At 33.8% G+C, this 14933-nt stretch overlaps 1 non-coding gene across 1 annotated transcript; it reads left to right on the top strand.

Annotated features, from left to right (window-relative positions):
* Positions 1–1358: 1358 nt before the first annotated feature.
* Positions 1359–1465, top strand: LOC139894867 (small nucleolar RNA R71). The gene has a single exon (XR_011775346.1). It is a non-coding gene; the product is annotated as a small nucleolar RNA R71 (small nucleolar RNA).
* The last annotated feature ends 13468 nt before the right edge of the window (positions 1466–14933 follow it).

Consider the following 14933-nt stretch of genomic DNA (forward strand, 5'->3'; position numbering starts at 1 on the left):
CAAGGTCTAGTTTAGTGTATAGTGAAAACGACATTAAATTTATACTAGCACCTAAGTCTGCCAATGCTTCTATTGAACTAAGACTACCCAGAAAATATGGAATTGTGAAACTTCCTGGATCAGATAATTTTTCTGGTATCTTATTCAACAGCACTGCTGAACAATTAGCATTCATAGTAACAGCCGAGAGTTCTTCCATTTTCTTTCTATTTGTGATTAGATCTTTCAAGAATTTAGCATATCTAGGCATTCCTGAAATCACATCAATGAAAGGAAGATTTACATTTATTTGTTTAAACATATCTAAGAATTTGGATTGCTCGGCTTCAAGTCTCTCTTTCTTCATTTTACTCGGGTAAGGAAGTGGTGGTTGGTATGGTTTAACATAAGGTTTAGCCTTAACTGTGTTATCTTCATTAACCTTTTCAACTACCGGTTCTTTTTCCTTATCTCGATCAGGTTGTGGTTCTTATGGAGTAGGAATAGCTTCATCAGAAGTTACAGGTATTTCAGGTGGTTTAAGTGTTGTACCACTTCTTGTGGTAATGGCTTTAGCTGTTTCATTCCGGGGGTTAGCATTTGTATCACTAGGTAGACTTCCCGGTTTTCTTTCACCTATTAATCTTGCTAGGTTACTTACTTCTTGTTCCATATTTTGAATAGAAGCTTGTTGATTTCTAAATGCTTGAGCATTTTGTTCATTGGTTTGTTTTTGAGATGTGAAAAACTGCGTTTGAGTTTCAACTAGCTTCGTCATCATATCTTCTAAATTTGGCTTTTTATCATCGGTTTGTTGTGGTGGTTTGTTTTGAAAATTAGGTCTTTGCTGGTTGTAAGTATTATTGGATACTTGTTGATTGCTAGGACCTTGTTGGTTGTTGTATGGAATATTTCGGGTATAGTTCTGGTTTTGATTGTAAATCGGTCTTGGCGGTTAATAATTATTCTGATAATTATTTCCAGGCCTTTGGTTTATGTATGAAATATTCTCTCTTTGTTCCATTGTTAATTCAATACTGAGACAATCTTTTGTCAAATGTGGTCCTCCACACTGCTCACAACTAATTCGTATTGAGTGTAGATCTTTAGTCATCTTTTCCATTCGTCTCTCGACAGCATCTATCTTTGCGGAAATGGAATCTAAGTCATGGCTAGAATCGGCTCTAGCTGCTTTAGATGATCTAACGATATCTTTTTCTTGGTGCCACTCATGTGAGTGGGAAGCAGTGTTATCAATAATTTTATAGGCATCAGTTTCGGTTTTCTTCATAATGGAACCACCAGCTGCTATATCTATGTCTTTCCTTGTAGTGATGTCGCATCCTTGGTAGAATATTTGTACTATTTGACAGGTGTCTAAACCATGTTGCGGACATCCTCTTAATAACTTTTCAAATCTTGTCCATGCCTCATATAGAGTTTCATTCGGTTTCTGTGTAAACGTAACAATTTCTCCTTGAAGTCTTACGGCTTTAGATGCAGGAAAGAATTGTTTAAGAAATTTTTCAACTAAAACGTTCCATGTATCAATCGCCCCTTCAGGTAACTATTCTAACCAATCTTTAGCTTCTCCCTTTAAAGTCCAGGGAAATAACATGAGATATATCTGTTCATCCTCCACTTCTCGGATTTTAAATAGTGTGCAGATCCTATTAAAGGTACGAAGATGTTCATTTGGATCTTCCTTTGGCGCACCACTAAATTGGCATTGATTAGTCACCATGTGTAGAATTTGTCCTTTGATTTCATAATCTGGCGCATTAATGTCTGGATGAGTAATTGCGTGACCTTGGCCAGTGCGTTTAGCTCTCATTCGGTCTTCCATACTTAAAGGTTCTAGATTCTCCATAATTGAATTTGTTGAATCGGAATCACTAGAGGATTCTGATTTAATGGTTCATTCCTCAACAATCTCTGTTTGAATGATTGGTGGTTCCGGAGGAAAATTTAATGGTTCAGGATCTATGAATCGTCCCTGAATATTCTCCGGATTCTCAATTGTGAGATCGGGTTCAAAAAATGGATTATCGGAAATTTGAATTGGAGTACTTGGTCGACTGGATGAAGATTCGAAAGAAAAATCAACAGCGGTAATATTTGCTAAGTGTCTTGATCTAGTTACAGGTGGTGAACGTACAAAAGGTGGTGTACGTCTTGCTCGGTGCATTCACTGAATATCCTATTAGTTTTTAAAAAGGAAAGAAAAATTATATAAGTTATCCAATCAATAGACTTTTCTGATTTTGCCAACGTTTCGTGTCATAACCTGACCTTAACCATAAGGACGAATATAATAACATATGATTTCATCGCGAGGTATTGACCTCTATATGCGACATTTTTCAAAAACTGCATTCGTTTTTACAATACAAACCATAGCTTTTATTACAAATACAAGGTTTAAACAACTTAATAATGATTATCGTTTAGCGATAATCTTAGACTTACAAACTTTACATGTGATGATAACAATACGACCTCCAACATATTTTACATTACAAATCCTCCGATATGCAGTTTTATTTTTGACACAAATATGCATACTCAAGATCTTGCTTAAATTCAACATGTTGCAGCGGAAGCTTTTAGTTATCACCTGAGAATAAACATGCTTAAAACGTCAACATAAAGTTGGTGAGATATAGGTTTAATGCCGGCAGCGTTATAAATATAGACCACAAGATTTCATATATAAACGTTTTAATAAAAATATTCTAAGTTGTTTAGCACTTGATAACCATACTTAACATTTAATCAACGTCGCATATTCCCTTTATTATGAAATCTTACTACACCGTACCAAGTGTAGTCACCGAAACGAAGTACTGTGCAACCGTTGAATACTGGTCGTCCAGTCCGGTTCGGGTTGTCAGGCCCGATAGATCTATCAACAGGATTCGCGTTTACAATACCTCATGTAAATAATAGTTACCAAGTTACAGGGAAGTATGCCAGTGATACAACTCAACGTAGAATATATATTTTTAATCACTTGTGTCCATAACGTAAATCATAAAATGCATGTATTCTCATCCCGAAATATTTAGAGTTTAAAAGTGGGACTATATACTCACTTTTGCCTTGAAGGTATTTAACTCGACTTGGTCTCTGATAGATATCACAAACCTAACCATATATATAATATATCAACATATTTTCTTTTCAAGTAATCGTTACATATATATATATATATATATATATATATATATATATATATATATATATATATATATATATATATATATATATATATATATATATATATATACTTTTAATACTTTTAATATTTTCTTAGTCCGTAGTTAGCAGTCCGATGTTAGTGGTCCACAATTAGTTGCTTAAATAAAATAAATAAATACCCCATCGTATTCGTATTGATCAGAATTAATCTCGACCCATGGTACCATGTTGTCAAGTGACGTGTTGCGTACATAAAGTACCGTGTTGTCAAATGACGTGTTGCGTACAATCATGAGGTCTTATGATTAATCTTCTCGTGTTGTTTACGGGTGGTCCTGAAATATATAAAATCAAATCATAAGTAAATATATATGAAATATCATATTAATTAGAAAATATATGATTAATTTAATTTTTCTTCAAATATTTTCGTAGCTAAACTAGCTTCGGATACCCGATCTTGTTTTAGTCGTAGTTTCTTCATTACAACTCCGTTTTTGTTGGTTCAACTTGCCACTTCCTTGGATCGAGTCAAATTTTAAGAATATGAACTGATAATACCTTACTTTGTATTCGAAATCATAGGTTATAGGTCAAACTTTGGTGAAACTTATGAAAGTGATCATTTTCCATCATAAAAACAACATTTAATGATCATTTTTCTAAAAATACTTACACTTTGAGTTAAACCATGAAATTTTTATGTGTTAACATATTCATAAGAAATATCATTTTTCCAGAACATGAACTTCCAATTCAAAGCTTAAGATGGTTTTTAATTATCCAACCCAAAACATCCCCCGGTTGCACTCTGACGACGTAGATTCAGTTTTTAAGATGTTCTTTGTAAAACCAAGTTATATCTTGTTAAGTTAGCATATCATTATGATATATTACAGGTCTTGAAGTGTTTTAAAAGTTAAGTTAGAAGGATCTATTTAGTTTGCAAACAAGTTTGAAATCATTCAAACTATGTTCTTGTTGTTAAAATTTTACAACACAAAATAAGATAGCTATATAAATATGAATCGAATAAGGTTATGAATAAGGTTACTACCTCAAGTTACTTGGACAAAGTTACTGTAAAAGATGAGAAAAATCTTAGAACCAAAAGAGTGGTGGAGTTGGATCAAAAGGTTGGAAGAATACTTGTATTTTTAGAAGGATTATTGAAGTGTTCTTGGAAGGTTTTTCTTATGAAGATTAAGGCTTGTTTTTGAAGCTAGATCTTCATGGTAACTTGCTGAATTGTTGAAGAACACTTAAGGTTCCTAAGAGTGTGTTTTTGGTTAGAGAAAATGTGTAGTAAAAATGAAATTGGAATGGAGTATAAATGGTGGTGAAAAGATGTATAAATTTGTAATATTGTGCAAAAGTCTTGTAATATGCCAAATTGATTAATCATGCATGCTAAGATCCAAAATTGGCTGACTCATGGCTGCTAATAAAGTGATTGTGATGTGTATATACTAATAGTAAATACGTATAGGAGCTGGGTATGATATGAGTACATATACTCTAGGTATACATGTAGAAATTTTGAGGAAACGGAACGAGAATTCAAATATAGCTATCTTTTGTAAATATACTTATATTGTTTTATGTATATAAGCCCTTTAAAAGTGATTAAATACATATTTATACGATACTTGTATAAGTATTATAGGTTAAAGGTATATATGTCAAATAACGTTACGTATAGTTATCATTTTGAAAACTTAAGTTAGCAGTCTCAAAGTATACTTATAACTTATTGTTATTAGTACACAATAAGACATTAAACCATTCTTAGATCATGTTAAATATATATAAATACATATATATACACAAACGTATAATTATCGTTTATTATATAGTTCGTGATATCATCGGTCAAATTGGACGGTCAAACGTTGTGTAAAACTTTTTTTTAAAAACATAAATCTCAACAATTTAGATTGCTTATCATGTTGGTAAGGTTTAATTTATGTAAATATTAATCTCATAAGTATAAAATGATCGAAAAAATCCGGGTCGTTACAGTACCTACCCGTTAAATAAATTTCGTCCCGAAATTTTAAAGTTGTACCTATTTTGCGTTCTCAGGAAACAAATGCGGGTACTTTTGTTTCATCTGATCCTCTCATTCCCAAGTAAACTCGGGACCTCTTCGAGCATTCCAACGAACCTTAACGATTGGTATGTTGCTCTGCTTGAGTTGTTTAACTTCACAGTCCATGATTTCGATTGGTTCTTCTATGAATTGTAATTTCTCGTCGACTTGGATTTCTTCAAGAGGAATGGTGAGGTCTTCCTTTGCAAGACACTTCTTAAGGTTTGATACGTGAAATGTATTATGTACTCCGGCGATAAGCTACCGGTCCAATGCGTTCGATGATCTTGAACGGGCCTACATACCTTGGGTTCAGTTTACCCCTTTTACCGAAACATATTACACCTTTCCAAGGTGACACCTTTAACATAACCATGTCACCGATCTGAAACTCTAATGGTTTCCTTCGGACATCGGCGTAGCTCTTTTGGCGACTACGGGCTGTTTTCAATCTCTCCTTGATTTGTACTATCTTCTCAGTCGTTTCGTGTATGATCTCGGGACCAGTTAATTGTCGATCTCCTACTTCATTCCAACAGATAGGGGATCTACACTTCCTTCCATACAGTGCTTCGAATGGTGCAGCTTTAATGCTCGCATGATAACTGTTATTATACGAGAATTCTGCTAATGGTAGATATTTATCCCATCCGTTTCCAAAATCGATCACACATGCCCTGAGCATGTCTTCAAGAGTCTGAATTGTTCTTTCACTCTGCCCGTCAGTTTGTGGATGATATGCGGTACTCATATCCAAACGAGTTCCTAGGGCCTCCTGTAATGATTGCCAGAACTTTGATGTAAATCTACTATCACGATCGGATATAATGGAAATAGGTATTCCATGCCTTGAAACAATTTCCTTTATGTACAGTCGTAATAGTTTCTCCATTCTATCCGTTTCCTTTATAGGCAAGAAATGTGCAGATTTGGTGAGTCGATCAACTATTACCCAAATGGTGTCAAAACTCCAGGCAGTCTTAGGTAACTTTGTGATGAAATCCATGGTAATACCATCCCATTTCCATTCTGGGATTTCTGGTTGTTGAAGTAACCCTGACGGCTTCTGGTGTTCTGCTTTGACTTTGGAACAAGTTAAACATTCCCCAACATATGTTGCAATGTCTATCTTTAAATTAGGCCACCAATAATGCGTCTTAAGATCTTGATACATCTTTCCAACTCCAGGATGTATCGAGTATCTTGTCTTATGTGCCTCATTCAATATCAACTTCCTTAATCCACCCAACTTCGGTACCCAAATACGGTTTGCGAAATATCGAATTCCGTCTTCCCGTATAACGAGTTGCTTCTCATACTTCTTCATTATTTCATTTCCTATGTTTTCTTTAGTAAGAGCTTCTCGTTGAGCCTCTTTGATTTGTGAGTTAAGATTCATGCGAATTTTTATGTTCATTGCTCGTACTCGAATTGGTTCCCGTTCCTTTCTGCTTAGAGCGTCGGCCACTATATTCGCTTTCCCGGGATGATAGCGAATCTCACAATCATAGTCATTTATCAGCTCGACCCACCTACGTTGCCTCATGTTCAGCTGTTTCTGATCAAAAATATGTTGAAGGCTTTTATGATCAGTAAACACAGTGCATTTAACCCCATATAAATAGTGTCTCCATATCTTCAATGCAAACACTACTGCTCCCAATTCTAAATCATGCGTCGTATAATTCCGCTCGTGAATCTTCAATTGTCGGGATGCGTATGCTATAACTTTCTTCCGTTGCATAAGGACGCAACCAAAACCTTGTCGCGAAGCGTCACAATATATCTCAAAATCATCATCCCCTTCAGGTAACGATAAAATAGGTGCTGTAGTCAACTTCTTCTTCAGTAATTGAAATGCACTCTCTTGTTCAGAAGTCCATTCGTACTTCTTCCCTTTTTGCGTTAACGCTGTTAATGGTTTAGCTATTCGGGAAAAATCTTGAATAAACCTTCTATAATAATCAGCTAAACCCAAAAATTGGCGTATCTGCGTTGGTGTCTTAGGAGTCTCCCATTTTTCAATGGCCTCAATTTTAGCTGGATCAACCTGAATTCCTTTGCTACTAACAACGTGGCCAAGAAATTGCACTTCTTTCAACCAAAATGCACACTTAGAAAATTTGGCGTATAACTGTTCTTTTCTTAACAATTCTAATACCAACCTTAAATGCTGCTCATGCTCTTGCTTACTATTGGAATAGATAAGAATATCATCAATGAAAACGATAACAAACTTATCTAAATACGGACTACAAACTCGATTCATGAGGTCCATGAATACAGCTGGCGCATTAGTCAACCCAAACGGCATGACCAAATATTTCATAATGACCGTAGCGTGTCCGAAAAGCAGTTTTGGGAATATCTTCTTCTTTGACGCGTAGTTGATGATAGCCCGACCTTAGGTCGATTTTCGAGTAAACACATGATCCTTGCAATTGATCAAATAAGTCATCAATTCTTGGTAGTGGATACCGATTCTTGATAGTTAACTTATTTAATTCACGATAATCTATACACATTCGGAAAGATCCATCTTTCTTCTTGACGAATAAAATCGGAGCTCCCCACGGTGAAGTGCTCAGTCGAATGAAACCACGGTCCAGTAATTCTTGTAACTGGCTTTGTAACTCTTTCATCTCAGATGGTGCAAGTCTATATAGAGCACGAGCCACTGGTGCAGCTCCTGGTACTAGATCTATTTGAAATTCTACGGATCTAAATGGAGGTAATCCCGGCAACTCTTCCGGAAATACTTCAGGAAAATCTCTTGCCACAGGCACGTCGTTGATGCTCTTCACTTTTTCCTTCATTTCGACTTTATTAACATGTGCTAGTATAGCATAGCACGCTTTCTTCAAGCACTTTTGAGCTTTCAAACAACTAATGAGTTTTAGCTTTGAGTTACCCTTCTCTCCATAAATCATTAATGGCGTTCTATCCTTACGAGGAATGCGAATTGCCTTCTTGGCGCACACAACTTCAGCTCCTATTTTAGACATCCAGTCCATGCTGACTATTACATCAAAACTTCCTAATTCTACGGGTATCAAATCAATCTTAAATGTTTCTCCGGCTAAATTTATTTTACAATCACGGCAAATTTTATCGGCTTTAATTAGTTTACCATTAGCTAACTCAATCATGTACTTAGCATATAGAGGTAATGATGAACAATTCAATTTAGCATAAAAGTCTCTACACACGTAACTTCTATCGGCACCAGTATCAAATATAATAGATGCGGATAAGTTATTAATGGTAAACGTACCCGTAACAAGCTCCGGGTCTTCATACGCCTCTCTAGCATTAATAACAAATGCTCTTCCACGTGCAGATCCATTATTCTTCTCTGGATTCGGGCACTGATTCTTATAATGACCCTGTTTCCCACACCCATAACAAGTAACAGTGGCCAAGGCAGTTCTATTTGCATTGGTGGCAGGAGTCTTGGTACCGTTTGTATTTGTAGCGGGAACCCTACAATCTTCAGCAAGATGACCTTTTCGATTACAATTGTTGCACACCACATTACAATAACCAGAGTGATGTTTGTGGCATCTGTTACATAAAGGATTTCGTCCTTTGTAACCTGAGTTTGAACCGCTACCCGCACCTTGCGTGGTTTCTTGTTTCTTGTTGGATTGTTGATGATTACCTTCCCACTTTCTTTTATTTCCCGATGTCTTGACATCAGTGTTCTTATCCAGAATAATCTGGTCCATCAACTCGTTCGCCATGGTGATAGCTTCATGAATAGTCTTGGGTTTGGATGCTGTAACATTTGCCTTGACCTTTTTAGGCAAACCGTCTTTGTACAGTTCAATCTTCCATTATTCGGTTGGTACCAATTCGGGACATAGCAAAGCTAATTCCATGAATCGCTGATTGTAGTTGGTGAGTTCAGTACCAACAACTTTCAGGCTTCGTAATTCAGCTTCCAACTTCCTAACCTCGTTCCTTGGACAATATTCGTTGATTAGCATTGTTTTGAATTCTTCCCAAGGAGTATCATAAGCTACATCTCCTCCTACGGCCTTCACATAGTTTTTCCACCACGTGAGTGCACTATCTTGTAGGGTGCACGATGCATACTTGGTCATGTCCTTCTGAATACAACCACTGATTTTAAACACAGACTCAATCTTTTCAATCCACCGGGTTAAACCAACCGGTCCTTCTGTTCCACTGAATGATGAGGGCTTGCAACCTTGAAAAGTTTTGTAAGTGCACCCCACACGAGGATTTGGGTTAACTGCAGCACCTCTTGCAGCCTCGACCCATAACATTCTGTCGTTCACTCGCTGATTGATGAGTTCCTGGATTTCTTGTTCCGTCATTCGGTTCAATCACGCCATAATCTTCAACAAGAATGAAAAAAATAATTATTCACATGGAATATTATAGATGTAGTATGTATTTACAGTACATCGTAGCTTATTAATAATATGAACCAGTTATTATTATAAAAGCCTTTTCTTCTTATTAGCGTTTTATAATTATATCTAGGGTAGTACCTACCCGTTAAAGTTCATACTTAATAGCTTAGTACGAAAATCAATTACTACCACCCAAATAATACTTAACCATGGAAAATTATAGCATTTCACACTTCACTATTTTACATATGCTTATCTTACATCAAACATTAAGCAAACCACACTAGTAATATTATACAAAACATTATATGATCCCATGGTTTAAAACAACATCGCGTCATTTAACCCAAAGCGTTTGTGTTCAAAGAAATTGCTTAAAGGTTATCCTGGTTGTCTCCCTGCGTTTTGGCTGAGGAACCGAAGAACTGGATGTCGGGATAGAACTAATAGGAATAGCGGGAATAGGTGTGGAAGTATCTGGTGGAGTTGGTGCGACAACATTCTCTCTAGACTCGGGATTTGGATTTTCCATTTCAGTAGCCTTTCGTTTCTTTCCTCGTTCGAACTTGTCTTTCGTAATTTCCTGTATTTCTTCCTCCTCAGGATCACTTTCTGGTTCCTCTTCAATTGATTCATCCGGAACTTGTGAGTCTTCCCCAAAGGTGTCATTTTCATCATCGGATAGGTTAATGACTGGAACACCATCTGAAGATTCTGGTTCGGAGTCGCTGAATGTGATAATAAGTTCTAAGCCAGACATCTATCACATAACAACTAGCACGTTAATACCACATAATATTTACATATTAATTTTTAACCAACAAGGATAAGCAATAGTTTTCGAAATCAAACACGGTCAAAGTCCAGACTCACTAATGCATCCTAACAAACTCGATAAGACACACTAATGCAAATTTTATGGTTCTCTAAGACCAACGCTCTGATACCACATGTCATAACCTGACCTTAACCATAAGGACGAATATAATAACATATGATTTCATCGCGAGGTATTGACCTCTATATGCGACATTTTTCAAAAACTGCATTCGTTTTTACAATACAAACCATAGCTTTTATTACAAATACAAGGTTTAAACAACTTAATAATGATTATCGTTTAGCGATAATCTTAGACTTACAAACTTTACATGTGATAATAACAATACGACCTCCAACATATTTTACATTACAAATCCTCCGATATGCAATTTTATTTTTGACACAAATATGCATACTCAAGATCTTGCTTAAATTCAACATGTTGCAGCGGAAGCTTTTAGTTATCACCTGAGAATAAACATGCTTAAAACGTCAACATAAAGTTGGTGAGATATAGGTTTAATGCCGGCAGCGTTATAAATATAGACCACAAGATTTCATATATAAACGTTTTAATAAAAATATTCTAAGTTGTTGAGCACTTGATAACCATACTTAACATTTAATCAACGTCGCATATTCCCTTTATTATGAAATCTTACTACACCATACCAAGTGTAGTCACCGAAACGAAGTACTGTGCAACCGTTGAATACTGGTCGTCCAGTCCGATTGGGGTTGTCAGGCCCGATAGATCTATCAATAGGATTCGCATTTACAATACCTCATGTAAATAATAGTTACCAAGTTACAGGGAAGTATGCCAGTGGTACAACTCAACGTAGAATATATATTTTTAATCACTTGTGTCCATAACGTAAATCATAAAATGCATGTATTCTCATCCCGAAATATTTAGAGTTTAAAAGTGGGACTATATACTCGCTTTTGCCTTGAAGGTATTTAACTCGACTTGGTCTCTGATAGATATCACAAACCTAACCATATATATAATATATCAACATATTTTCTTTTCAAGTAATCGTTACATATATATATATATATATATATATATATATATATATATATATATATATATATATATATATATATATATATACTTTTAATATTTTCTTAGTCCGTAGTTAGCAGTCCGATGTTAGTGGTCCACAATTAGTTGCTTAAATAAAATAAATAAAGACCCCATCGTATTCGTATTGATCAGAATTAATCTCGACCCATGGTACCATGTTGTCAAGTGACGTGTTGCGTACATAAAGTACCGTGTTGTCAAATGACGTGTTGCGTACAATCATGAGGTCTTATGATTAATCTTCTCGTGTTGTTTACGGGTGGTCCTGAAATATATAAAATCAAATCATAAGTAAATATATATGAAATATCATATTAATTAGAAAATATATGATTAATTTAATTTTTCTCCAAATATTTTCGTAGCTAAACTAGCTTCGGATACCCGATCTTGTTTTAGTCGTAGTTTCTTCATTACAACTCCGTTTTTGTTGGTTCAACTTGCCACTTCCTTGGATCGAGTCAAATTTTAAGAATATGAACTGATAATACCTTAGTTTATATTCGAAATCACAGGTTATAGGTCAAACTTTGGTGAAACTTATGAAAGTGATCATTTTCCATCATAAAAACAACATTTAATGATCATTTTTCTAAAAATACTTACACTTTGAGTTAAACCATAAAATTTTTATGTGTTAACATATTCATAAGAAATATCATTTTTCCAGAACATGAACTTCCAATTCAAAGCTTAAGATGGTTTTTAATTATCCAACCCAAAACAGCCCCCGGTTGCACTCCGACGACGTAGATTCAGTTTTTAAGATGTTCTTTGTAAAACCAAGTTATATCTTATTAAGTTAGCATATCATTATGATATATTACAGGTCTTGAAGTGTTTTAAAAGTTAAGTTAGAAGAATCTATTTAGTTTGCAAACAAGTTTGAAATCATTCAAACTATGTTCTTGTTGTTAAAATTTTACAACACAAAATAAGATAGCTATATAAATATGAATCGAATAAGGTTATGAACAAGGTTACTACCTCAAGTTACTTGGACAAAGTTACTGTAAAAGATGAGAAAAATCTTAGAACCAAAAGAGTGGTGGAGTTGGATCAAAAGGTTGGAAGTAAACTTGTATTTTTGGAAGGATTATTGAAGTGTTCTTGGAAGGTTTTTCTTATGAAGATTAAGGCTTGTTTTTGAAGCTAGATCTTCATGGTAACTTGCTGAATTGTTGAAGAACACTTAAGGTTCCTAAGAGTGTGTTTTTGGTTAGAGAAAATGTGTAGTAAAAATGAAATTGAAATGGAGTATAAATGGTGGTGAAAAGATGTATAAATTTGTAATATTGTGCAAAAGTCTTGTAATATGCCAAATTGATTAATCATGCATGCTAAGATCCAAAATTAGCTGACTCATGGCTGCTAATAAAGTGATTGTGATGTGCATATACTAATAGTAAATACGTATAGGAGCTGGGTATGATACGAGTACATATACTCTAGGTATACATGTAGAAATTTTGAGGAAACGGAACGAGAATTCAAATATAGCTATCTTTTGTAAATATACTTATATTGTTTTATGTATATAAGCCCTTTAAAAGTGATTAAATACATATTTATACGATACTTGTATAAGTATTATAGGTTAAAGGTATATATGTCAAATAACGTTACGTATAGTTATCATTTTGAAAACTTAAGTTAGCAGTCTCAAAGTATACTTATAACTTATTGTTATTAGTACACAATAAGACGTTAAACCATTCTTAGATCATGTTAAATATATATAAATACATATATATACACAAACGTATAATTATCGTTTATTATATAGTTCGTGATATCATCGGTCAAATTGGACGGTCAAACGTTGTGTAAAACTTTTTTTTAAAAACATAAATCTCAACAATTTGGATTGCTTATCATATTGGTAAGGTTTAATTTATGTAAATATTAATCTCATAAGTATAAAATGATCAGAAAAATCTGGGTCGTTACATTTCGAATAGCCAAAAGATGCAGCAGAGGGGCAGGATTCGTTTGGTCTCAATATAATTGAGGACTGTTTGGCTCCAATAACCCGGTTCACGTACAAATCCAACTATTACTACGAACCAGAAAATTTTGATGTCTATCAATTTAACCACTTAAAATAAATTTTTGTAATTTTAAGAAATTTAGATAAGAAGTAGAATAAAAATCTATGTCCTAAAAACTAGAATAGCGAGAAATAAGAAAGAAAAAGAGTGCGTCGGAAAAAATCGAAAAATAAAAATAAGAAAGAAAAAGAGTGACTTATAGAACTTAAAAACACTCGACTAACCCAACCTTATTACTATCACTAACTTAAAATTATAATCGCAAATTGAGATAACTAATTGGAATGATAATTGATACATCGGTAAAAGGCGTCGAGAAATAAGAAAATAGCGCGTCTAAACTTAAAAAGGAACTAAAAATTTAAAACTAAAAGTTGCGTCTTAAAGCTTACAAATAAACTATATCCCAAATGGAAATAACTTAAAAAGGTACTAAAACTTAAAAAGGCATCGCAAAATTCTAAAGCACCTAAATCTTAGTCTAAAGAAAAAGCACTTAAGGGATTTTACGGCAAGGCCTAAAAATCTAGAAATAAAAATAACTATGGCAAAAACTAAGAATTAAAAATAAATACGAGCGAAAAATATAAAAATTACGCTAAAACTATTAAAAAGGGACAAAATATAAAAATATATAAAAAGTTGTAAAAATTACAATTTTTATAAAAATCTTATTTTTATATTATTTATTTTATAAAACTATTAATTTTATAAATTATTAAAACTAATTTAGACTTAAAATACAAATTATAAATAAACTAAACTAAATAATAAAATAATTATAACCTAATTAGGGTTATTAATTAATAATAATTATTATTATAAACCCTAATTTCGTACAGCTTATGTTTCAGACGAGTCAAATCACTCCATGCGATCGCATGGAGTGTATGCTATATATTCATGCGATCGCATGAAGTAGAAAATCGGGCCAGATGGGTTGGGCTGCTACAGTGTAGCCCGTAAACTTTTATATATATATTTTTTTTTGTTTTGCTGTTTTGATGTTTTATAAAAAAACAATATTTAAATAAAATTTATATTTTTAAATACTAAAAATAAAAATAAAGAAACTTTATAAAACTTATATATTTAACAAACTCTTAAAAATATATAAATTTTTGTTTTTCTTTTTATATTTTTGAATTTTTAAAACGTATTTTTACAAAAACGTATTTTTATAAAAGTAAACTAAAAATAACAATCTTTTTTTTATATAGCGTTGCGCTTCCGGCTTTTAAGCTAAATTTTTAAGTTCACCGGCAGCGGCGCCAAAAATACTTGATAGTTAAAGCTAAGGGGTATAAAATACT

This window comes from Rutidosis leptorrhynchoides, chromosome 2 (genome assembly GCF_046630445.1).
Source record: "Rutidosis leptorrhynchoides isolate AG116_Rl617_1_P2 chromosome 2, CSIRO_AGI_Rlap_v1, whole genome shotgun sequence".
Classification (NCBI taxonomy): domain Eukaryota; kingdom Viridiplantae; phylum Streptophyta; class Magnoliopsida; order Asterales; family Asteraceae; genus Rutidosis; species Rutidosis leptorrhynchoides.